Source organism: Narcine bancroftii, chromosome 8, assembly GCF_036971445.1.
Source record: "Narcine bancroftii isolate sNarBan1 chromosome 8, sNarBan1.hap1, whole genome shotgun sequence".
NCBI lineage: Eukaryota > Metazoa > Chordata > Chondrichthyes > Torpediniformes > Narcinidae > Narcine > Narcine bancroftii.
In genome coordinates, this window is record NC_091476.1 from 131,981,787 (window position 1) to 132,009,513 (window position 27,727).

The 27,727-nt window shown below is 37.8% G+C and overlaps 1 long non-coding RNA gene across 2 annotated transcripts; it reads left to right on the forward strand.

Moving 5' to 3' along the window:
* LOC138741847 (uncharacterized) lies at positions 1-27,727 on the forward strand. 2 transcript variants are annotated; one of them, XR_011343812.1, is made up of 3 exons: positions 1-205; positions 3,047-3,249; positions 27,619-27,727. It is a non-coding gene; the product is annotated as an uncharacterized lncRNA (long non-coding RNA). The 2 variants fall into 2 exon arrangements; XR_011343811.1 differs by lacking the exon at positions 27,619-27,727 and adding an exon at positions 9,361-9,562.

Below are 27,727 nucleotides of genomic sequence, written 5' to 3' on the forward strand. Positions count from 1 at the left end.
ATTAGTGATGAACAGTTCCGCCTAATACCTTTTGTAGATGAAAAGTTATGAGACCAGCACCCAGAGGCACAGGTCGTTGATTGGAGTTTAAATCCCACCAGGTTTAAATGCAGATAGGAATTTTTAATCCAGAACTAAAAGAAAGCTCGCAGCTCACTGGACACTATCTAACTCCTAACCAACAAATGGTTGACCTCAGTTCAAGGTGAGTGGCAGATAGGTATCAATACTGTCATTGCCAATGACCTTCACATCATGTGACCCATAATGTAAAAGCAAGAAGACTTTGGGTGGGACTCAGTCTGGCGTAGTTTAAAGCTTCAATCTAACTTAGTCAAGGGGGTGGATATAACTGAGTGATGATAATGAAGAATTTATTGCCATACACATTGTACAATGTACATATGCATCAACATTCTTGCTTGCTGCAGCCAAATAGGTTCCTGTTAAAAAAAAACTATGAAAGTAAACCTTCTGTAGCCACCTGTCTTTCTGGGCACTTTCATTTCTATAACCAGGCTGCGATGCAACCAGTCAGAATCCTTTCTGCGGTGCACCTGTAAAAGTTTGATGGAGTATCCGTAACTTGCCAAATCTCCAGACTCCTTAGAAATGAGAAGGCGCTTGTGTGTCTTCTTCACAGTGGCTAGCTCCAGGAAGAGTGCTATGAATTATGGACTCCCAGGAATTGACTTCCTTCACCTCCTTCCCATCAATGTGGATAGGTGCATGGTCCCTCGGCCTCTCCTTACTAAAATGAACCAATGAGTGGGCTCCTTGTCCACTCCATCACTATTGAATTAATGGAGTAACAAATCACTCTCTTTCTGCAGGAATTAGCTAACTTCCAACTCAATGAGTAAAGGCTTCCAAAGAAAGCCAAACATGCCTTTATTGTGGGAGTAATGCCACAATTTCAGAAGTACATTTATATCATGTTTGTTCATTGATAGAACACTGCTTTCAGTCATTCAATGTAAGCGCTTGGAGAGGTTATCGTAAAGTGTCCATTTTGTGAGCTGCCTCACAACGCAGAGCACAACTGATTTTTCTTTGAACTTTGTAGCTTATAGGAACAATTTTAATCAATCTTTTTTGAATTCTCTGAAGAGACTGTTTAATCATTTGAAAAGCTTCCTTAAACCCCACAATCTTTGAAAAGGATGAAATATAATTTCATAACTTTGAGAAAGGCAAATCAGGATGGCACAAAAGATCAAAGTGATTCTGTGGATGGATGACAGGATTTGCAAAAGTATAAAACTCTCAGGACATGATGCTATATGCTATTTCCCAGATAGAAATAAAATCTATCCTCATGCAGCTCATCATCGATATATTTTATATATATTTATCTCACACACACACACACATATAAAAAGCCATCCCTGGAGGCCTGGATCCACCAATTCATCTTAAATGACAAGCAAGAAACAGTACTATTGGTAATGGGGTAACCTGATGCAACATCCAAAGGATGTAATTCTCGGAACTTACAATCCAGCCATTTCATTTTGATTGTTACTTCAAATTTCCTATTATTTTCGATCAATGTCCTGACCTGTGCATGCATGCCAAAAATTCAGTGCCAATCCTTTCCATTCTGTGGTGGCAGCCTGTACAAATTTGATTTTATTAGACATTTCTTCAATACACAGTTACTATAATATTGTTGAACGTCTGTATGATAGGTCCAAGGCCAAGGCCAAACATCAGATTTGAGGAATTTTAGCGTAGAACTAACTGTGCAGATTACTGGAAAACAATAAGATTCAGTTTCATTGTGCCATCTAGAAGTGACATCTCCAGCTCCTGGCATTTTGACAAGTGAGGGTCCAGCCTGCTCGAAGGCTCGTTAAAACGCTCAGAGGCATCTGTCATGAGTTGTGCCATAGCTCAGACATGAGCTTATTAGGAGAGTGCTAGAGGTCGCGCCTAATTTCCCAATCCACTGGTGAGACCAGGAAGAGCCAGGTGGGCTGGAAGAGTGGTGCCCTTCCTAATCTGATACAGAGCCTAAACTGGGCTTAAATCTGGTAGCTCGTTTTCTATTGGGAGCAATGTTTCAAATGTATTTATGATTAATTGATTAATTACAGGTTATTTGTGCTTAAATCATGCCAGCTTGTTGATATAATCTCACACCACCTATGAAAAGAACGGTGAAGATCACATGATTTTACTTTACGCTGTATAACTGAGGTGTCTCATTCAAGGAGCTATTACCCTGAGTGGCATTAGATACTGGGCAGTAAAAGTGTCCTGCATATGGACAAGGCAAGTAAGGTGAGATTGGCATTGACTCACACCTATAACACAGGGCACAGATTGGATGGGACAAAGATTTTGCAAAGATGAGCCAAACCTTGAAGCAAAGTAGCAAAATGTTCCTTCAGTGGTAAAACAAATCTGGGCTTGTTTCTCTCCCTGTGATGAGGGTTACAGAAGCAGAGAAAGAACATCCATCTGCTTTGTAAGCAGCTCAGCTGGAAGCTTTAAAGCACATGATCAAGGGTAACTTCAGTTGAGCAATATAAGCCCTAACAACTTCCAAGGAATCTGAACAACTGAAACAAAAGTGTAATAAAAGACTCCATGCTCCATGTACCAAAGGCAGTAAAACAAATATTGATTCAATGCAAGAATCTACTTCACTTTTAATTTTTTTCTCTAACTTTTCCAAAATCTTGCTTCTTTGTGGGACAGTACTGTGATTCTCAGCGCTCTGTTAATGACTCCTCATAACACATGAAAGGAGTTTGAAGGAGCTGCATTTGAATGTTAATAAAACAAAAGAGATTGTATTTTACTTCAGGAGAGCCCGGGGGGAGGTGGTGGGGGGGGGGGATCACTCTCTGCTGACCATTGATGGCTCCATAGTTGAGGGCATCAAAGGTACCAAGTTTCTTGGTGTGCACTTGGCAAAGCATCTCACCTGGTCCCTTAACACCAGCTCTAGATATAAGAAAGCCCAGCAGCGCCTCTACTTCCTACAAAGGCTGAGGAAAGTTCATCTCCCACCCTCTATCCTCACTACATTCCACAGGGGAGGTATCGAGAGCATCCTGTGCAACTACGTCACCACCTGATTTGGAAGTTGTACCACCTCAGTCCGTAAGATCCTGCAAATGATAGTGAAGTCAGTGGAAAAGATCATTGGGGACTCTCTTCCTACCATGATGGACACCTACAATACTTGATGCAGGCAGGAAGCAATAAACATTGTGAAGGACTCCACACACCCCTCAGGTAAATTTTTCTCTCTTCTGCCATCTGGTAAGAGGTACTGTAGTACTGCTCTTGCGTTCAAATTGGGCAACAATTTTTCCCCCCAAACCATCAGACAGCTAAATTCCCAGAACATATGTGGAGAGTGTACCATGGACTTTTACAGTATATGTCTTAATATTTTAACTTCTATTTTATCATACTTATGTAAATATGCTCCTTGGTCCTGGAGAAACGTTATCTCATCTTTACTGAGCAATGCATGGGATGAATGACAAATAAAGGTGACTTGACTTAATTGCTGCAGGTAGGGTTTTTTTGGAGGATGATATGGTTAGATGAAGATTTCTTTGAAATGTATGCGATTCTGAAGATCTTGACATAGTTGATTCTGAAAGGATGCTTCCCCAAGGGCCAGGATTTCAAAGTGAGGAGATACCCACAGAAAAGCATCTTGTCTCTGAAGTACATGATACTTTAGAATTATTTACCCTAAATGGCTGTGGAAGTTGGATACTTGAATATTTCAAGGACAACAGAGAGAGTTTTCAAAAGGCAAAAATTTGAAGATGCTGAAATCTGTAATGAAAACAGGCAGAGGGAGAGGGACAGAGTGCAGGGTCATAGTCTTTCATTAGAAGTGGGCAAAGTTAGAAAACAAGTAGCTACAGTTTAGAGGAGCGTTACACCTCACAAAGGAAAATGGAGCTGAACCCAGGTGATTTCAGCCAGGGTGTGAGCGACTAGTGGGGCTGGTTCAAGGGATGTATGGCCGCCCGTCATGAGCTGTAGACTGATATTTTATTGAAGAAAGGAATTGCAATGTAGTAGCACCTTTCTCATCCTTTAAAATTAAAAATAAATCTCAAACAATTAAAAACATTCAGTTTCCAATAATGCTAATCAACTCAAACCTCAGCTCCCAGTGACCAGCCCCCTTGACAGACATGAGGAACCATAAGAGTAGAAAAAGGCTATTCAGCCCATCGAGTTAGGGTCACCTATCATGAGTTGATCCATTCTCTCACTCAGCCCCACTGCTGACCTCCTCATAACCTTTGATGCCCTGGATAATAAACTTATCAATCTCTGCCTTAAATATACCCAATGACTTGGTCTCCACAACTGCCTGTGACAACAAGTAGATTTACCAACCTCTGGCTGAAGAAATTCCTCCACATTTCTGTTCTAAATGGACGCACTGTAATTCTGAAGTTGTGCCCTCTTGAAATAGACTTTCCCACCATGGAAAATAACCATTGAACCTCTACTCTGTCCATGCCTTTCAATATTTGAAATGTTTCAATGAACCCCCCCGCCCCCCCATTCTCTTAAATATCATCAAATACAGGCCGAGCTGTCAAACGCTCCTTTTATGATAACCTTTTCATTCCCAGAATCAACCTAGTGAACCTCCATTGTACCCTGTCCAATGTCAGCACATCATTTCTTAAATGAGGAGCCCAAAACTGCTTCCATGTGAGGTCTTGCTGGTGCCTTAAGAGCTTTAATATCACATCTCTGCTCTTATATTCCTCTTGAAATAAATGCTCGCATTGCATTTGCATTCTTCACCACTAATCTGCAAGTTCACTATGGTTATCTTTCACGAGGACTCAAGATCAAGATTCAATTTATTATCATAATAATAAAATAGTGTCATGTTACATTAAATTTCTTTTTGCCTGCTGCAGAGCAGACAGATTCACCACTGGCGGGAATTGCCTTAAGTGCCTCTTACAGTCAGACTTACAGTCAGAGACAGAGAAGCAAAAGAGAGTCCCAGGTCCCTTTGCAGCTGGGTATTTAAAAAATAGTCTGCACTATTATTTTTTCTACCAAAATGCATAACCGTACACTTTTCAACCTTATATTTAATTTGCAACTTCTCGGCCCATTCTCCTAACCTGTCTGTCCTTCTGCAGCCTCCATACTTCCTCTATATTACTTGCTTTTCCACCTACTTTAATATTGTTTGCAAACTTGGCCACAAAGCCATTCATTCTACAATCCAAAAATTTAACATACAGTGTAAAAATAAATGGCCCCAACACCAACCCCTGTGAACACCACTAGAAACTGGCAACCAACCAGAATATGATCCTTGATTACCAACTCTCTGCTTCCTGCCAATCAGCCATGCTACTATGTTTCCTGTTATACCACGGGCTCTTAACTTGTAAAGTAGCCTCATGTGTGGCACCTTGTTATGTACCTTCTGAAAATCCAAATACACAACATCCACATCCACTTCATCTCCCTTATCCAGCTTGCTTGTCACCTCCTCAAAGAATTCCAAAAGGCCTGTCAGGCAAGATTTACCCTTAAGGAAACCATACTAGCTTTTGCTTTTCCTTTCTTCTGTTTCCAAATACTCTGTAACCTCATCCTTTACAATCAACATTTTCCTAACCATTGATATCTGCTGCATCAGATTCAGATTCAGATTTCAGGTTTATTGTCAAACTACATTCATGACATCACATACAACCCTGAGATTCTTTCTTTCCTGCAGGTGAGGCAGAATTATCACATATTGGCAGTGCAAGAATAATGTACTCACGTAAGCATATCAAAATGTAAACAAACTGTCTGTGCAATACAGAAAAAAAATAAATGAATGAAGTGCAAAAGTAAAAGTCCTTTAATAAGTCCCTGATTGAGTTTGTTGCTGACAAGTCTAATGGTGGAGGGGAACCAGCTGTTTCTGAACCTAGTGGCTCAAGTTTTGTGGCACCATTAACTCTTTCCATTTGGAAGCAGTGAGAACAGAGCACATACTGGGTGGCTGCTCTCTGATGTTCTTAATAGGGGGGAGGGTTTTACCCATGATGTCCTGGCCTGTGTCTACTACCTTTGGCAGGGTTTTAAGCTTTGGGGGGGGGGGCGGGTGGGAATTGGTATCCCCATATCAGACTGTGATGCAGACTGTCAATACACATTCCACCAAACATATGTAGAAATTTGCCAGGGTATCTGTAGTGCACATCGAAAGAACCAAAGACTTGTTGATCTAAACCAAGGCTTCTATTAACTAAAAGACTGAAACATATCACAAGTAGGTCGACCAGACCAGAATGACCTGGTCTGGCTAGGAACAATCCTTTAAGACCTGTCAGTAGGTGTGGCTACACTCTCAACCAATCACAGTCATCCCACACTACCATCTGTACATATGTACATGTACACATTGGTGATAGAATCTGTACTATCACAGTGTCCGATGTCATACCAAACCTCTTCAAACTCCTGAGGAAGTAGAGGCACTGATCCACTTTCTTCACAGGAAAGATCCTCCGACATAGTGACTCCCAAGAACTTAAATTTACTCATCCTCTCCACCTCTGATTTCCCAATGATCACAGGATTGTTCACCTCTGATTTTCCTTTCCTGAAGTCAACGATCAGCTTCTTGGTTTGGTGATGTTGAGTTGTTGTTGGTGTATCATTCAGCCAGGTTTTCAATCTCCCTTCTGTGTGCTGACTCATTGCCCCTTTATATACATCTACTACCATGGTATTATCAGCAAATTTGTAGATAGTGTTGTCATAATGAGCCACACAGTTATTGCTATGAAGTGAGTAGAGCAGGGGCCTAAGTACCTAGCCCTATGGTGCTCCGGAACTGATGGAGATTGTGGGGGAGTTGTTCTTACCAATCCTCACTGATTGTGGTCTGGAGGTGAGGAAATCCAGGAACCAATTACACAATGGGTGTTAAGTTCCAGCTCTTGGAATTTGCTGATTAATATTGAGGGGATGGGGGTGTTAAATGCTGAACTGTACTCAGTAAAGAGCATCCTGATATTTGCACCTTTGCAGTCCAGGTCTTCCAGGGCTTTGCTGCTATGATAGGTGAATTGAAAACAATCCTTGATGCCACTCAGACAGGAGCTGGTATGTTTCAACATCAGGCTTTCAAAACTTTTCATCGCTGTTGATATGAGTGCCAATGGTTGAAAGTCATTTAGGTAGATTACCACATTCTCCTTTTGGTCACCAGTGCGAGAGATGCCTGTTTGAAACAGATGGGTACCACGACCTGCCACAGTGAGATGTTGAAGATATCTGTGAATACATTGGCGTTGGTCAGTATAGATTTTTAACACTTAGCCAAATACTCTATCGAGACTGGATGCTTTCCTTAGATTTAATCTCCTGAAAGCAGCCCACCTGCCATCCTGGGTTTCAGAGAGGAGAAGATCATCAGGGGACATGGGAGTAGGCAATGGTGGTTCTTCTTTGTTCTTATGGTCAAATTGGGTGTAGAAGACATTTTAGGCTTCCCCACACCCCGCACTTCATGAATAGAGGGGTGCATTTGCGATTTTCCAGTCCTCCAGGACCATGCCAGAATCTACTGATTCCTTAAAGATCATTACCAAGGTCTCCACAATCTCTACCACTACTTCTTTCATGACCCGAGAGTGCAATCGACATCTGGATTATTTGCTGGCTGTGGAGTCTGCAAATTCGCACCCATTTCTAGGTCAGAGGACATATAGCTAAACAGACGCAGAGAGGCACTGTGTCTAAATTTGAGAAAAGGAACCACTTTCAGAACTGTAGCATAAACAAGTGAACAGGACTGATGAACATCAGCAACTCTTTATTTCTTTTATTTAATAGGGCACTAATTAATTAATAATTCATTAGTTAAAGCATGTAAAAGGCTGGCTTGTTAATTATCGTTCGAGTGATTTTTAGTCAGAAGATTATATTTAGTGCTTTAAACAAATGCATGCATGTCTTTCCCTGGGAAATTACACTTATAAGTAATACAAATTATAATTATTTTATTTAGCGAAGTACTCAATACTCAGGGAAAATATAAGGAAAACAATTTTTATAATTACTATTTTCTGAAGTTTGTCCTTTTTATTGTCACTTCCCCACTATTTATCTACCACACAGTTTTCCCAAATAATCCAATGCATGTATCTGCTCATCTTGATGTGATGCTACACCATTGCTACTTCACAGTGCACTGCAAGATCACTTGTTCCAACACTTGTTCCAACACTGCCCTCACTAAGTATTCACTTTCCACAGGAACAAGTGACTGGAAGCCAGGAGCAGGAGCTAACAACAGGCACACCTTCCAAATCAAGGAGGGGCTGTCATACAGCTCAACAGATTTATACAAGGTGGGGGGGGGGGGGGGGAGGGGTGCTCAGACCTGCCCTTATTGATCAATGTAAATTCTATTCACAAAGGAATCAACAACACAGAATGTTCAGTCAGGTCAGCTAACAGAGGTTATTAAAACGTGAGATCACCTATGAGAGATTACTAAAATGACAAGGTCAATAAATTGAAGTAATGACAGATAAGGAAACCACCATTAAATAAATAAAAGGTTTTCAGAGAAACTTCATCATTTGGAGAGATTTGAAACTTAATTAATTTTCTTATAATTGACTGGAAGTGAACATTTATGGGAGGGCTAACATTTGGTGATGAGCTGCCACAGTAAGATTCTGATACCCTTCTGGTGAAGAGATTCTCACTTTGGTGCAAGCTACAGAGTGGCTGAATTTGGGTTCAGGGTGAAAAGGAATTGCTTAGATAGTCTTAAAAAGGGATCTGGATGGGTATGTGAGAGAGGAATAGATAAGGCAAAGGAAATGAGAAGAAGAGAGCAAGAATCATTTTAAGCATAAACATCTAGATAATCTGAAATATTGGCAATTGAAAGAATTTAATATGCAGGAAATCTGAAATGAAAACAAAATGCTAGGAGCATCAGCAGGTCAGGTGGCACCTGTGGACAAACAGAATCATGGAGCTGATCAGCATGTAAACAGGCCTTGCGGCCCATACCCATGTTTTTCAGGTTGTCCATCCATTATTTTTCCATTTGCATCTATTTGGCTCATATCCATTTTTACGTTTTCCATCCAGTTACCTATCAAAATGTCTTTAAAATCAATTCATGTGGATAGATCCAGTCTTTCAGAATACCAGCCACTAACTTTCCCACCCCTAATTTGAGGCTCACTGATCTGTAGTTCCCAGGTTTGCCCTTGCAATCTTTCTTAAATGACAGCATTACATCAGCCACCCTCCAGTCCTTCAGCATCTCAGCCGTGGTTCATATTTGTAAGTGCTAAATCTTGTCTCCTTCGGCAGATGAGACTTGACCACTGAGAGTTTCCAATATCTTGTGTTATCAAACCAAGGTAGAGGAGTTGCATTCTTTCAAGCCAATGAGCCAAGGGTCAGGATGTGAGAGATACAACGATCAATACCCTTTCACCTGTCTAGCCTGCTATTCAAGGAAGATTTCTTCCCCCTTCTCCCTTGTAAGTATTGGATACAAAGTGACTTCTAAAGGGACCCTGTCATCTCAATAAAGCTTTGAAGCACATGCATATAAACTTCTTTCTTTCATCTACTCTGTTATTATTTAACACTTGCTATTTGTAATCCCAAACAAAGGAAATAGAGGGATGATTAGAACACGGGCATTGTTAACTCTGCAGAAACTGTCAGTTTGACTTTGAGAGCCTATGCTTCCAGCTGTGCAGTGCAGGTGACTTTTCAAATATATATTTTGTTTGAAGTTGGACATATTGCTGTCTGGTTTAATTTATACTTGTTGCTATTATTACCTGGAGTCTGCCATATATTTTGCCGCTTATCAAAATACTTTAATAATGGAACTATTATTCATTATATAATAGAGCTGGAGAAATCTTTTGTTTTAATTTCTCTATGGGACACCCTGACAATATGTTTAAAACCCTGCCAACAGGTAACAGGCAATGCTTTAGATTTTTCCAAGAGCATTTATCTTTCATTCAGCTCAATAATTGCCCAATACCGTTCCTGTGTCTCTCACTTTGTGTTGTTTCTGCATCATTATATAAACTACCGTTCATAGCCTAGTCAGAATATTCCCCTCAGTTCCCATTATGAATTTCCACAAATGACAATCTACAAGATCTGATAAACTACCTGTCCAAGAACCAACCTTCAAATCTCAGGGGTGCATTTAAAAATCACAATCAAACTGTAAACAGGACCAAAGAAAAAAACCAGCCTTCATTCATTTTCATAAAACTGTCACCAAAGCCTTATTTTAGAGTTTCATGGAATCATGAGAATGAAGGAAGAAAGCCATTGAGCCCACCATGATGATGGTTGCTTGCTGTTTTGTCCACTCGCCTACCCAGCTCTTCAAATGATTAATTATCAAAGCTATTCACACATCTTGCCATCTAATTACCTGCTCATAACAGATGTGTACTGATTTTGAACAGTCCCTTTACACTGTATCCTAGAAAATAAGCATTTTATCTTCAGGAACTGAAATTGTGGAGGGTTTCATTTTTCTTTGGTAACAACAGAAGAAGTGGTCGTGGAAATAAAACCTCAGCAAGGGCGTGAAATGAGCCATTGGCCTTTTGCATCTTTGACCAAGACAACCTTCATCTCCATGAACTGATTTTAACTTGTAGGCTGAGGTTTGCTCCAGATATATGCAAATCTTCAGAATCAGAACACCTCCTTTCCTTGCATCTATTAAGGGAACAGTTTAAAACACAGCGACTTATGCTTTAGCTGTTCATGGTGTTAAGGTACGACTCAGTGAGGTTCACATTAATTGATACAGATGAACATGTTATATGGAATGCATAGTTCTAATGAACACAGCGTGAGTTGATGTCCTAGCCACCATCACGTAGCAGAACCACACTGAAGACATGTTGGCATCACCAGTGAGTCCTTCATCTTGGCAGTGTGTCACACTCACAGGATGTTCGCTGGAGAATGCAAGCAACCAGATCTCTGCTCTCTCTGATTTCATCTTAATGGGACACAGAGACTGTGGAAGAACCTCCAATAGTCCTACAAAGACTATTACTCAGTAAGCAATGCTTCAATTTCTGACTAAACTAGTTAGTTCAACACTCCTGGATGTGCACAACTCCCACCCATTAGAACAGCCATATGATCATTCAGCTAGATTTCATACAATGAAAGTTCCTTGAACCGCATGCACGTTAATATAATTCAAAGGGCTTGAAAAGATGGATCTCTCAAACTGGCTGTGTAGTAGAGTCAAGAAATGTCATTTCTAATTTAATTGGAATGCATGACAGCTAAGAGATCTCTGGTTTAATGAATTTTACCAAGCACTAATTATAATATTCCAACAATTGTAAAACCAAAAAACTCTAAATGCTGCAAATCTGAAATTAAAAAAAAAAGAAAATACTGGAAAGACCTCACCAGATCAGATAATATCTGTGGAGAAAGTTTTTAAGCTGAAAGGGGAAAGGTTTAGCGGGAACATTGGGAGAGAGGTCTTTTCTCAGAGAGTGGTGTGAGTGTGGAATGAGCTGCCATCTGATGTGGTGAATGGGGGCTCAATCTTGAGTTTTAAGAACAAATTGGATTGATACATGCATGGGAGAAGTTCTGGAGAGTTATGGAGTAGGAGCTGCTCAGTGGAATGATCGAAATAGCGGTCGGTGCTGATTGGAAAGGCTGAATGGCCTGTTTTCTGTGCTGTAGCGTTCAATGGTAATATGGTTCTATTTGCTGAAAAGCTCACGTTCTGGGTCAATCACCTTCAATCTGAGGTGGTTTAAGGAAAGATTCTAAACCTGAAGTATGAACATTGTTTCTCCTTCTGCAGCATTTTCTGGTTTTATTCTCAGGTAAGAGAGGTTACTGGGACTGCCTGCCTGTCTTTTTGAATTAACATTTCATTTGTAAGGGATGAGTGGAGATTGGATGAAAGGGATTAGCATTGGTTTCATTGCTTCATGGAACAAATGAAAGGACTTTTTTTTGCTTATTTGTCACATTACACCTAGAACAGTAAGAAGGTTTTTTCTGTGAGCAGTCTAGCAAGTTAACTTTAACATTCCCACAGCCATATAAAATGGAGGAAAAAGACCACACTTACAGAGTTATAATGAAACTAAAGGGAGACATAGTGGTTAGTGCAACACTATTAACCGAGTTTGAATCTGGCGCTCTCTGTAAGGCGTTTGTATGTTGCTCCCGTGTCTGTGTGAGTTTTTTCAGGATGCTCTGGTTTTCTGTCACCTTTTAGAATGTATGGGGGGTGTAGGATAGTTGGGGTATTTGGGCGGCAGGGGCTCGTGGTCTGGCAGGGCCTATTACTGTGTTGTGTATTTTAAAAATCCATTCATGAAAAGCAATGGCATCATGAGAACACTCTTGTGGGGTTGGTTGTGGAGCCTGATGATTGTGGGGAAGAAATTGTATCTAAGCCTGTTGGAGAGAGAAGAGAGAGTAGCTGGGTTTTAATGTGTTCGAGTGGGGGGATGTAGATGGAGTCCATGGAGGGCAGTGAAGTTTGCATGATGTTCTAAGCTGCTTTAACCACCTTCTGCAGCTTCTTTTGATCTTGAGCAGAGTAGCTCCTGTCTCACACTGTGATGCATCCAGCAAGTCTGTTTCTGATGGTGCATTTGTCGGGGTTGATGAAGGACGGTGGGGGGGGGGGGGGGGGGGGAGGGGTGTGGGGGGTGCAGACATGCTGAACTTCCCTAGTCTTCTAAGCTGAGGTGTTGGTAATTTTTTTTTTCAAACTTTATTTAAAAGATAATAAAAAAACATAACATACAGTATAGAAATAATCAAGAAAAGATTTAACATTAACATCCCTCCCACCCTCCCACCCCTACAGCCAATTCCTTTAAAAAAAATAGAATATATATATAAATATAAAAAGAAAATATTATAAATGTTAGTAACATTTCAAAGTATATCTAAATGCATATATTTCAAATACAGAGATCACTTACAAACAAAAGAAGAATAATTATCATGCAAGTTATAAGTTATTTTTTCCATGATAATACATACTTTCAATTCATTGTGCCAACATGCTATATTAATCTCAGTATCATCTTTCCAAGTACTAGCAACATATTTACGTGCAACTGATAACACCAAATGTACAAAAGCAATTTGAATTTTGGCCAATCCCATTCCCCTTAACAAATACCAATTTCCCAACAAAAAAATCATTGGAACTAACGGTAATATAAAATTATATAATTTTTCCAAAACTACTTTAATTCCTTGTCAAAATGATTGAACTTTAACACAAGTCCAAACAGGATGTAGAAAAGTTCCAATACATGAGCCACATCTAAAACAAGAATCCGAATTACTAAACCCATTTTTAAAAACTTTTCCGGGGTCAAATATAATTAAAGTAAAAAATTATAATTAAGCATTCCATATCTTACATTAGTCAATTTAATTACATGTCCTGACACATATTCACCCAATCATCTTCGGGAAAAATAAATACTAAATCACTCCCATTTAAGTTTAGATTTCTCCCAATCTGACTTATCCATACTATCTTGTAACAAATTATACATAACTGAAACATAACCCCTTTTCGGTATAGAGGAAATCAAAGATTCAAATCTCAACAAAATAGGTAAAATCATCTCTCTACCATAATTATATTTTATCAAAGCTCTAAGTTGATAATATACAAACAAAGAATTTACAGGTATATCAAATCTTTCTCTCAATTGATTAAAAGAAAGAAATTTCCCCTCTACAAAACAATCTTGCATTGTCTTTATACCTTTAGAATCCCAAATCTTTAAATGATTATTAAACAGTGAAAAAGGAATAAGCTGATTATTATACAATGGAGTTAAAATTGATAATTTAATTTAAACACCCTGTTTTTTAATCCAAATCTTTAACAAATGTTTCAATATCGACATATCATATTGCTGTAACAAAATCAAATTCCAATGAAATATAAATTCATGCATCTCAACCCTAGAAATGCACACCATCTCCACTTTAGCCCAGCTAGGAGGCTGGTCTAAATCTATCAATCTACTAACAAACTTCAACTGGGCCTCTTCATAATTGTTTAGAAAATGTGGTAATTGTAGTCTGCCCAATACATACTTCCATGTAAGTCTATGCATCACCACTCAAGCTAATTTACCTTTCCAAAAAACTCTCACACTGCTTTATTCAAATCTTGAAAAAAGTCCTTAGACAGTAAATAAGGTATTGACTGAAATAAATATTGAATTTGAAGAAAAATATTCATTTAAATACAATTAATCTGACCAAAGTTAATGGAAGACCTTTCCACTTAATCAAATCTGCTTTCATCTGTCTTAATATAGGTACATAATTTAATTGATATAATGATTGATAATTAGTATCCATAAACACACCTAAATATTTAATTTTACTTAGCCACTTTAATTTTGTAATAGTTTTAAATTCAGAATAATCTCCCACTCCAACTGGTAAAATTTGACTTTTATTCCAATTAACTTTATATCCCAATAATTCTCCAAATTTCAACAAAGACTCTTGCAATTGTTTCAATGACTGTTCCAATTCTGTCAAGTATACCAACACACCATCCACAAATAAATTAATTTTAAATTCTTCATTCTTAACCCTCATCCTTCTAATTTCTTCATTTTTGTCTAATAGCCTGAGCTAACGGTTCAATAACGAACACAAATAAGGCTGGTGACAATGGGCAGCCCTGTCGAGTTGAATGAGTCAATTTAAATGGTGAAGAAATTTGTCCATTTGTCACCACCCTAGCAATCAGGTGGCAGAGGCCGACAGCATCGAATCCATGCTGCTGAAGAACCAACTGCGCTGGGCAGGTCACGTCTCCAGAATGGAGGTCCATCGCCTTCCAAAGATCGTGTTATATGGTGAGTTCTCCACTGGCCACCGTGACAGAGGTGCACCAAAGAAGAGGTACAAGGACTGCCTAAAGAAATCTCTTGGTGCCTGCCACATTGACCACTGCGAGTGGGCTGATATCGCCTCAAACTGTGCATCTTGGCGCCTCACAGTTCGGCGGGCAGCAACCTCCTTTGAAGAAGACCGCAGAGCCCACCTCACTGACAAAAGACAAAGGAGGAAAAACCCAACACCCAACCCCAACCAACCAATTTTCCCTTGCAACCGCTGAAACCGTGTCTGCCTGTCCCGCATCGGACTTGTCAGCCACAAACAAGGCTGCAGCTGACGTGGACATTACCCCTCCATAAATCTTTGTCCGCGAAGCCAAGCCAAAGAAGAAAGCAATCAGGTTTGTATATAAAGCCTTAACCCAACCAATAAAAAAAGGGCCAAATTTAAACTTCTCTAACACTTTGAATAAAAAATATCACTCAACCCCATCAAAAGCTTTTTCTGCATCTAATGGAACCACCATAGGATGGTTAGGTTGCTTTCGATATGCGTTCACCAGAGTAATTAATCAAAATATATTATCTGATGCATTTTTATTCTTAATAACACCTGTTTGATCAATATGTACCAATTTGGGTAAATATTTAGCAAGTCTATTAGTTAATTCTTTCGCTATAATTTTATAATCTACATTTAGTAAATAAATAGGTCTATATGAAGACACTTTTAATGGATCTCTATCTTTTTTTGGAATGACAGTTATTAAAACACTTGAACATGATTCTGGTAACTTCTGATCTTCAGTAACTTGATTCAACCCTTGTTCAAATATTTAGAAAAATCATCATAGAAAAGTTTATAAAATTCCACAGGGAATCCATCATCCCCTGGAGACTTTCCATTGGGCATTTCCTGAATAACTTCCTTAATTTCAAAATCCATAAATTGAGATTCCAATTCCTGAATATCATTTCCATCTAATACTGGTAACTTTAATTTAGTTAAGTAAGAGTCAATAGAACCATTATCCTGTTTCCACTCAGAAGTATATAATTTCAAGTAAAATGAATAAAACTGGTCATTAATTTCCTGAGGTTTGTAAGTAACTTTTGAATTATTCTTAACAGCATTAATAGTCTGAGATTTCTGTTCAGCTTTCAATTGCCAAGCAAATACCTTATGAGCTCTTTCCCCAACTCATAATAATGTTGTTTAGATTGATTAATTAAGTGCTCAAACTGATAAGTTTGTAAAGTATTTAATGTAATTTCAACCTTGCTAATGCAACTTTTTTTTATCTTCTTTTACACCTTTCTGAAAATCTTTCTCTAACTCAGCAATCTTATTTTCTAACTCTAAACTTTCTGCCATATATTGTTTCTTAACTTTCGTAGAATAACTAATAAATTTCCCCCTCAAATAAGCTTTTAAAGCATCCCATATTACAAAATTACTGTCCACAGACTTAACATTCTCAGTCAAAAATAAAGAAATATGCTCTGTAACAAAAGTAATTAAACCTCCATCTAAACGATGGATGTACTACCTCTGAACTTTCACAAGAAAAAAAGTAATAATGAATAATCTGATATAACTCTACTTTTATATTTGGCTCTTAATACTCTACCTTGTGAATGTGCTGATATCAAAAATAAATTTATTCTAGAAAATGAATCATGTCATGAAGAATAAAAAGAGAAATCTTTCTCTGTAGGATTAACTTTTCTCCAAATATCCACCAAATTTAAATCTTTCATTAATGCATTAATTTGTGTTGCCATCTTTGATTTCCTTATACATTTTGGATTTCTGTGCAATAAAGAGTCCAGAACACAATTAAAATCACCACCAACTAAGACATTTTCATTAGCTTGAGTTAACAGTAAAAAAGCTTCTGAAATAAACTGCTCATCATCTCTATTAGGGGCATAAAGATTCTGCAAAGTCCAAGATTCAGCAAAAATATTACAGTTCACTCAACACTCTGCCAGCATACCCCTCTGAAGATTCCAATTCAAATGGTAATTTTTTATGAATCAAAATTGCTACTCCTCTTGCCTTAGAATTAAAAGAAGAAAAAACATGACCAACCCAATCTCTTTTCAATTTCAAATGTGTTTCTTGTAAAAAAGTAATTTTCATTTTTTTATATAAGCCAATATTCTCGCTCTTAATTGGATTATTTAATTCCTGAACATTAAAAGTTGCAAAATTCAATTTAGACATCCTTTTTAACTACTAATATATTTACACACTATAAAATAATGCTCCCCTCTATAATTCTTTAAAAAAACCCTAAAAAAAACCCAAAAAAACCCAAAAAATACCCACCCAAAGATAGTAATACCCTAAAAATCTGGGTGTGGTAAACCCACTAGCAGCAGATGACTGTCAAAGTTTTCAGTGTCATCCACCACCCCCCCCAGCATATTTATTATTTAATTAAACAAATAAAATATAGTCCATATATTCAGCCCAATGACTCCATGCCCAATGACTGCTCCAGATCTTCAACATCAAGGAGACTTTGCACAGATGTAAAATAGCATGTTCCCTTGCAACTTTAGTAACATGTTGCTCAAGAAAGCTATCATGGATGCTCTCTTGTACTGAGTCTTGTTGTTATCTGATACCTGACTCATGAGTGTGGCTTCTTTGGCATATTTGAAGATGGAGTTGGAAATGGTATTTGGCTGCATAGTGGTGGATGTAGAGGGAATACAGTAATGGACTGAGTGCACATCCTTCATATCCTTCAGCAGGGCTGCTGGTGAGTGTGTTCATGGAGGAGATGGTTTTCCCCGTATTCACTCATTGTGGTCCTGTTAGGCAGGGAATCAAAGATCCAGATGTAGGGAGAGTGCTGAAGTTTTGGGATGAATTTTCTGGGGCTATAGCATTGAAGGCAGTGTGTGAATGTTCATGAATACTGGTCTGACACAGGTTTCCTTGTCATTCCGGTTTTTCAGGGCTGGAGGTGAGGGATTATGGCAACAGTGAACTTCTGTGCCCAATGAAACAGTTGATGTATTGAAGACATGTCATATTTTTTTTTAATTGAAGAATTAAGGGTTATTGCGGGCAGGCAAGTAGGTGGGGCTGAGTCCATGGCCAGATCAGCCATGACCATATTGAAGACTCAGCAGGACAGATGGTCTACCCTTGCTTCTATTTCTTAAATTCTCTCACATTACCCTACACCCTCTAGTCTTAGACTCTGGTGATCCATCCTATCTATGTACCTCTTTATTGGATAAACCTCTCAATTCATCCTCAGGCTCTGTGCTCTAGTGAGAATAAAGCCAGTCTACCTTATCTCTCCTTATAACTACAACTCTTCATTCAAAGCAACATCTGGTAAATCTCTTCAGTACTCTTCCATCACTGCCACATTCTTCTTGATGAAGATTCCAATGGATATTCTTCAAGGAAGACTTCAATACATATTTGAATCTGTTTTCTGCAGTCCAGTAATCTCTTCCAGGAGAGGGTCGAGATAAAGCTTTTGTTTTGGAAGTCTGGTATCGACATGTGGTTGATACGGCCTGATCTTGAAACTAACTGAGCTTAACTTGGGCCTTGGTTCTGGCATTGTTGTCCCTGGTAAAGGACTCTGAGGTTGGTTTGCTTCTCCTTCCAGTGAACTGGAGGGTTTGGCAGAGATGATCTTCATGGTATTTAACCAGAAATTACTAAGTCTAACATTCAGATCTTGGATGTTGACTGACTATGGAAATATGCTGTTCAAAGAAATCCAATGAACTTAAAAGGCAGAATTAGAAGTGGGCATGCCAACCACATGGTTATATGAAGAGTCAGTCACGTGAATATTGAGGACGTGTGATTGGGTGTAAATTCCAGAAGAAGTCAATGGAAGAAATGATGCAAGGTTTTAGTCAAGTCAAGTTTATTATCATCTGATTTCACAAGTACAACCTGATGAAACAGTGTTCTCTGGTCTTTAGTGCAAAACACGTGGACACACAACCAGACATAACACACAAACAAACAGTACATGTTGTTTCATAAATACAAGTCTTGAAGTTACTGAACTGCATCAAGAGTCATCCACTCAAGGGAGTCATGTGAAGGAGTAGTGGCCGGTAGAAGAATACTAGCCCTCTCCAGAAAAGAAGAAAAAAAGTGAAGAAAAAGCAAAGCCCCAGACACACAAATCACAACAAATAAAAAATAAAGGTGTAGACAAAATGGCACCTAAGAAAGAAAAACCTAAAACAATAGGAAGAAAAGAAGAAGGAAAGACGCCGGAAGAGAAAGATGAAGGCCTTATCTGCACGAAAAAGCAGGGAGCCACCGTGGAAAGAGAAGCCCGCTCCCCGAGATTAGTGGAGACCCCACAGGGTCGCAACCCACCGACTGCAGGACTTCAAAAATGGCTCACTGTGCCAAACAGAGGTGCGCAACTGTGCACGACAAGGAGAACACCGACGGGAGAGGGCACCAGCTGTGGAGTGAAACCCAAGAGCAGACACAGAAGAAGAAGAAGACCAAGCTCTGCACAGAGGAATAGGAGGTAAAATGAATGGACAGTACATAGATAAAAAATTTTTCAAGAACAAATGAAAGCATTAAAAGAATGGTTGACACTAGAATTTAGTGAAATGAAAAGAAAAATGAAAAGTACAGAAGAAAAAGTGAGTAAAATAGAGCTGGTCATAACAGATGTAGGGAAAGGATTAGAAAACGTAGAAGAATGTGTAATGGTGGTAGAAATGGAAGTGAACGACTTAAAAAGAAAATTGAAAGAAAGTGACAAAAAAGTTAAAGAAACACAGAGTTGTTAGCTCAGAAGATGGATATAATGGAAAACGATAGTAGGCGAAACAATATAATGATAGTGGGCCTTAAGGAAGATGAAGAAGGCAAAGATATGAAAGAATTTATGAAAGAATGGATCCCAAAAGTCCTAGGAATGCCAGAAATGCAGGAAGGAATGGAAATAGAAAAGGCACACAGAACATTAACCCCAAAACCACAGTCACAACAAAAACCAAGAACCGTTTTAGTAAAATTTCTGAGATACACGATAAGAGAAAATATATTGGAGAAGACAAAGAATAAAATTAGAGAAGACAAGAAACCACTGGAATACAAAGGTCAAAAATTTTTTTTCTACCCAGACATAAGTTTTGAGCTCCTAGTTTAATGCAGCAAAATCGATCCTATGGAAAAAAGGCTATAAATTTATGTTAAGACATCCAGCAGTACTTAAAATAGTTATCACAGGGCAGCAAAACAGACTGTTCTCAGATCTAGAGAAAGCACGAGAATTTGCAGAATGCCTGCAAGACAGAAAGAGAGATGAAGAGATGTAAAAAGAACAAAGAACAATGACAAACTACATATAAAGATGTAAAAATAATGTATAAGTAAGAACTAAAAGAGGGAAGAAAAGGGAAGTAATAGAGAAGGGGGGAAAAGAAAGAGGAGAGATTAAAAAATAAGAAAAAGAAAAAGAGAAGAAAAGAGGGGGAGCTTTGTTGTAATGTGAAGATAAAAGTCTTTTCTGGAGAGGGCTGGGTGGGAGAGAATAACAGTCACTGCGAAATCAGTTGACACTTGCGAATGAGTTCGCAGTCCGAATGGAGAGGGGAGTTGTGGTTGCCCTTCAAGGGACGAGGGGCAACTCAGAGAAGGGGGGGACACTTGGGGGTAAGGGAATTTTAGATGTGGGAGTGGTTGAAATATTTTATGTTTTAGAAGTGTTGTCATACAGTGTGTTCAAATAAAGAAAACTGAGAAATGAAAATGGGGAAAAGGGGAAAGGTGGTGGTGACGAAGCAGAAATGAGATGTAAACAGAGTATGAGATGCCATGTTGAACTATATGACTATAAATATTAATGGAATACATAACCAATCAAACAGAAGAGGCTATTAAATTTATTGAAAAAAGAAAAAATAGATATAGCATTCGTGCAGGAAATGCATCTAACTGAAGTGGAACACAATGAATTAAGGAGAGACTGGGTAGGGCACATAACGACAGCATCATATAACTCAAAAGCCAGAGGTGTAGCTATATTAATCAATAAAAATGTACCAATCAAAATAGAGGAGGAAATAATAGATTCAGCAGGGAGATATGTAATGATAAAATGTCAAATATATTCAGAGCTCTGGAATGTGGTCAATATATATGCACCTAATGAAGAGGATCAAACATTTATGCAAGATATTTTTTTTGAAGATTGTAGATACGCAGGGGAATATATTGATAGGACAGGACTTTAACCTTAATTTGAATTCAAAGATGGATAGAACTGGACAAAAGACTAGCAGAAAGAACAAAGTAGCCAAATTTATGATTAAATCAATGCAGGAAATGCAACTTTTGGATATATGGAGGAGACAACACCCAAAGGAGAAGGAATACTCATATTATTCGAGTAGACATAAAACATACGCAAGGATTGACCAGTTCCTGTTGTCAGCCCATATCCAAGGGAGAGCTAGGAAAATGGAATATAAAGCTAGATTGTTATCTGATCACTCACTCCTGTTATTAGCAATAGAACTGGAGGACATTCCACCAAGAACATATAGATGGAGATTAAACTTCATTCTACTTAAAAGACAGGATTTTAGAGAATTTATTGAGCACCAAATTAATATGTATTTTGAAATAAATACGGAATCAGTGAAAGATAAATTTATATTATGGGATGCAATGAAAGCCTTCATCAGAGGGCAGATAATAAGTTATGTAACTAAGATGAAAAAGGACTACAATTGGGAAATAGAACAGCTGGAAAGGGAAATAGTAAGTACAGAAAAAGAACTAGCAACAAGGGAAGATACAACAAAAAGAAAAGAATTGGCGGACATAAAAATAAAGTATGAAACATTACAAACATATAAAGTGGAGAAGAACATAATGAAAATAAAGCAAAAGTATTATGAGCTCGGAGAAAAAAACACACAAAATATTAGCCTGGCAACTTAAAACAGAACAAGCTAAAAGAATTATATTGGCATCAAGTAAAAAGGACAAACAAATTACATAGAACCCAACAGAGATCAATGAAAACTTTAAGGAATTCTACGAGCAATTATACCGAACTGAGAACGAAGGGAAAGATGACAAAATAGATGAGTTTCTAGCTAAAATTGAACTACCGAAATTGCAAGAAGAGGAGCAAAACAAATTGATAAAACCATTTGAAATAGAGGAGATACAAGATATATTAAAAAAAGCTACTGAACAATAAAATGCCTAGGGAGGATGGACTCCCAATAGAATTCTATAAAATAATTAAAGAGTTACTAATTCCTCCTCTCCTGGAAGTAATGAACCAGATAGAAGAAACACAAAAAACTTGCCAGATTCATGTAAAACAGCAATAATTACAGTAATACCAAAGACGGGGAAAGATTCACTAACACCAGCATCGTATAGAACAATATCTCTACTTAACTCAGATTATAAGATAATAGCAAAACTATTGGCAAACAGATTGGCTGACTGTACCAAAAATAGTAAAACTAGATCAAACTGGATTATTAAGAAAAGATGAACAACGGACAATGTTTGTAAGCTCATTAATTTAATCCATGCAGTACAAGGAAATAAGACGCCAACAGTGGCTGTTGCTTTAGATGCAGAGAAAGCCTTTGACAGGGTAGAATGGAATTATTTATTCAAAGTATTACAGAAGTTCAACCTAGCAGAGAAAAATATTAATTGGATTAAAGCATTATATAAGGGTCCAATGGTGAAGGTGACAGTAAATGGATATATATATATATTGAACCAATTTAAATTAAGCAGGTCAACTAGGCAGCAATGTCCACTATCTCCCTCACTGTTCACTTTAGCAATGGAACCACTGGCAGAACTGATAAAAACAGAAAATAACATAAAAGGGATAAAAAGAAAAGAGACGGAATATAAAATCAGTCTATTTGCAGATGACATCATAGTATATTTAACAGAACCAGAATTATCAATAAAAGAATTACATAAGAAATTAAAGAAATATGGAGAAATATTAGGGTACAAGATCAACACAAATAAAAGTGAAGCAATGCCAATGAATAATGCGGATTTCATAAAGTTTAAAAAAGAATCACCATTTAAATGGCAAACACAAACAATCCAATTCCTAGGTATTAGACTAAATAATAATCTAGGCCATCTATATAAATTAAATTATCATCCATTAATGAAGAAACTATAAGAGGACTTAGAACATTGGAAAGATTTACCACTAACACTGATAAGAAGGGTAAATTGCATTAAAATGAATATCTTCTCAAGAATACAACACCTATTTCAATCATTACCAATTCCCTTAACAGAGAAATTCTTCAATGACCTAAAAAAAACAATAAGGAAGTTCTTATGGAAAGGGGAGAAACCAAGGATAGCGCTAGATAAATTAACAGAATGAGAGAGGGGAGTTATTATAGAGTTATAGAGTTATTATAGTTATTATAGAGCAGCACAATTAAAATATTTATCAGATTTTTATCAAACAAGGGAAAAACCAGATTGGACCAGAATAGAGCTAGATAAAATAGGGGAGAAGGTACCAGAACATATTCTTTATAAGTGGGATGAAAAACTGGTGGAATATAGAAGTTCACCAGTACTGCACCATCTGCTCAACATTTGGAAGAAGATTCACGTAGAAAGGGAAAAAAAAACAAATTACCAACTACCAAAATTACTACTGATGCAAAATCAACTAATCCCTTTCACAATAGATAACCTTTCCTTTAGAGAATGGAAGAGAAAAGGGATTAGAAGAATAGAAGATTGTTTTTTGGGAAATAATTTATTATCATTTGAACAAATGAAGTACATATATGGTACAATGTTTACATACTGCCAACTGAATACCTACTCGAAGGACAAATTGGGAAGCAGACTGAGATTACCAGAAGGAAGCAGCTTTGAATATGTGATTACAGCCACAATGATAATTAAAAGATTTATAACAAACATGTACATCAAGCTGCAAGAGAAAGAAAATGATGAAATAAGCTGTAAACCCAAACAAAAGTGGGAACAAGATCTAAACATAAAGATAAAAAATGAAATATGGGAAAAGCTATGCTCTGGAATTATGAGAAATAGAATAAACACGAGGTTATGCATGATACAGTATAATTGGTTACACAGGCTATATATCACGCACCAAAAGTTAAATAAATGGGATCCAACAGTATCAGACAGATGTTTTCGCTGTAAGAAGGAAATGGGAACAACAGTACATGCAATTTGGGCATGTGAGAAAGTGGAAAAGTTTTGGGAAGATCTAAATCAGATATTAAATAAAATCACAAAAAGCAACATACCAAAACATCCAGAGATCTTTCTTCTAAGTAATATAAGAAGTAAAGAATTAGGCCTTGAACTGGATGAAGGGCAAAAAAAGATATATTGTGATAGCCTTAGCTGTAGCAAAAAAATGTATAATCTCAACTTGGAAATCAGAAGAGAGCCTGAGAGTACAGCAATGGTACATAGAAATGAATAAATGTATTCTATTGGAAAAAAATAACATATAATTTAAAAAATAAAGTCACATTATTTGAAGAAATTTGGGAACCGTACATGGAACACAACAGAGAGGACCTACCGCGGACCTCCATCCCCTAAAATGATAGAACGAGAAGAAGACGAAATGAACTGACCCAGTGTGTAACAGTAGATGAGACAATTTTCTTGTTTATTTTCATTGTGTGATTATATTGTTTAATGGGTTTATTGCATTGTATATGTTGAATGGTTAATGGGTTTGGGGGGGTGGGAAGGAGAGAGGGAAGTGAGGGGGAAAAATTGGAGAAAATGACACTGTGTATATTCAAGAGGGAAATGTTTGTGTGTATTTTGATTAATATGGTTCATACCGTGAAAAATAAAATATTTAAAAAAAATGTCATCCACTCAAGTCAAGAAGTGATACAAGTTTCTTTGACTTAAAAATATATGGAAAGGTTACATCTACAAATAATATTAATGGGATGAATCACTCTGTACTGAATGTAGAATCTCTGAATCTGTGGCATACAGTACATGCACACCATAGCTGGGGAGATTTGAATGAAAATTATCTGTATGTTTGAACAGTTCTCTGTGTCTGCAATTGATTAATTATAGTGAGAGCATGTCATACTATTAGAATAATTATATAATTGATTCAGGGTACCAGTTTGTACAACTCTGAAACTGAGAGACTTGGTTTAGATGATCAATTGTGTCCTTGTGAGAGAAATCCTGGTCATTGTTTGACCTTTGATAACTTGGACTATAATGAGGACATGCAGGAAATGACGCAGTTTCACAATGGCTGTGCTTTAAATTTGATCACCACATAACTACAATACTGTTGGGTCCCCTCTAGTGTCTGGCCACAAATCTGCAGAAAACTTGAGAAATGTCTCTCTTTTTCTGAGCAATGCCATCATAATTTGCTGAAAACTGTTTTACTGTTTAAGTCCATAAGACCAGAAATAGGTTATTCAACCCACCAAATCTATGAGCTGAACCATTTTCCCACTCCACCCCCCCCCACCCCCGACTCCCCACTTCTCCTCATAACCTTTGATGCTCTGGCTAATCAAGAACCATCAATCATTTCAGTACATTGTGAGTTTTCTACATTAATATTTGTGCCTAAAGCTTTTCGGTGCAAAAAATGTCCTTTCAGAGAAAATGACTTATTTTGAGAAATTAACACCTCAGTGTTGTCCTGACAGGTACTACAGGTGCATAATTTAAACCCAGGGCTGCCGCTAATGAACTGCTAACAAGGGGAATAAGTCAGGATTTAATATTTTGATCTGGTATTGGAAGGAGTTTCTGATGAATGTCATGGTGGGTTGATGTGGTGCAAGGGGCATGTCTGGGTATGATTAAAAGGAATGTGGAACAACATGGGCAATCAATTTACCTTGATTATAGTTTAAATGACTAAACTTTCCAATGACTATTTGTTAACATCCTCAACTTTCTCTTTATTTAAATCCATGTTTTTTTTCACATTTCCATTTTCTTCCTGGCTCATTCAATTATCTCTTCAACTCGTTGTACTTGGTATTTTGTGATTTCTTCCTCTCCAGTACCAAGCTTCCTCCGATAATTACATTTACTTCTCTATGGGAACAGGAAATATTTGTCTCTTTGTTGTTCCGTCAATTCACTGCTCCATGACCTTGGATTTAGCGACCACCACTAGCTGCTCTGTGATACAACTGAGGGATTTGCTCATGGAGAGTTTTCATTATCCTTGAACCAAACTGATCTTTGCTACAGACTTATTCCCATCAGTGAGTTTAAGGCAAGTAGCCCCTTGTACAAACCTCCCTTTGATGTGTTTAGTCTGTGTGGGGTCTTTCCATGCAATTGAAAGCAAGTTGAAAGTAACAATTTGCTCCCTGGTTAATCTCTCTAATTATTTGTACCACCTCAATAAGGTAATAGAGATTTTTAAAGTGAAAAGTGGATGTAATCAATGGACTTAGCCAGAGATCCTTCATTTATTCAGTGACACAGGCAACATCCAATGCTACATTCAGTACAGAGCAACATCCAATGCTGTGATGAGATACCAGGTACCAGTGATAAGCAACAAGTAATGAGGTCAGGAAACCTTGAGGAAGGGGGACTGAACTGACCAAGTTTTTCCCCAAACAAATGCTCAAATCTGTAATGTCATGGTTAAAAAGGCCAAAATACATATAATCCTGCCTGACCTGTTGAGTACTCCCAGCATTTTCAGATTTCCAGCAAATGCTTTGCAAAGAAATCAATGAATTGTGAATTGAACATTTGATTAACTGATCAATTGTGATTGAATGGGATCATGGTAAGATCCGAGGGGATGCATTGTCTCCTACTTCTATATTCAGATTTTCATATCAACTTGGTTATTTTCACTTATTTTGTGTAAATTGAGCACATTAATCCACTGTAAGGTAAACCAACAGATTATTGCAGTTACAGATGGGGAGGAAATCACCCAGATAAGGTGCAAAGATTTACTAAAATATTTTCTCTTGGATTTACATGATCATTTTTATTTCAACCTTCCTGTTTTGTGAAACACTGTCACAATTTTGTTAACCTGTGCAATTTTTTGTGTATTTTTCAAATTTGGCTGGAGTTTTAGGTTAAATTCATGGGATCATGAATTGAAAGCCAGAGAGGCTGCAAAAGAAAGAATGAGATTTCTATTGCATTCTAAAAAAAATGAAACTCCCTTATAGTTCCATTTAAAAGCAGCAAACACTGCGGCCAGTTTGTGCACAGAAATCCTCTGCATGCGGCTACGTTATCAATACAAGATTTCCCATGAAACCATAAACCATTAAGACAAGGAGTTAATCTGCTTTTTGAGAAGTTGATTATGAGATGGGTGTTTGCCAGGACTCCAGGGATAACTCCTAAGCTCTTCAAAGTGATTCCACTGAGCCATATATGCTAATTTTCTAGGCGTTTCCTTTTCTATCAGCTGAGTTCCAAGTAAACTTGCTGTGTTCCTCAGTGTTGGGCAAGAGGACCATCTTCAATTTCTCTGCTCTGGTCTTTGGGCTGGAATATGAAGCAAGAGTTTCAATTCCTTCAAATCCGCAAGCCCACAATTAATATAATCTGAAACCACACTGCAATAACTGGAAGATCCAACTTGTTATACCAATCTCCTTGAAATTAAATTTTCCCCTTCAGGGACTGTGGACGTGAGATGCTTGTGCAGCTTTGAGAACAGCAGGGAGCTTGCCAGCTGTAATTTCCCTTTATGCCAACTGCATCTTTGAAGATCTAGTATGTGTTGGAC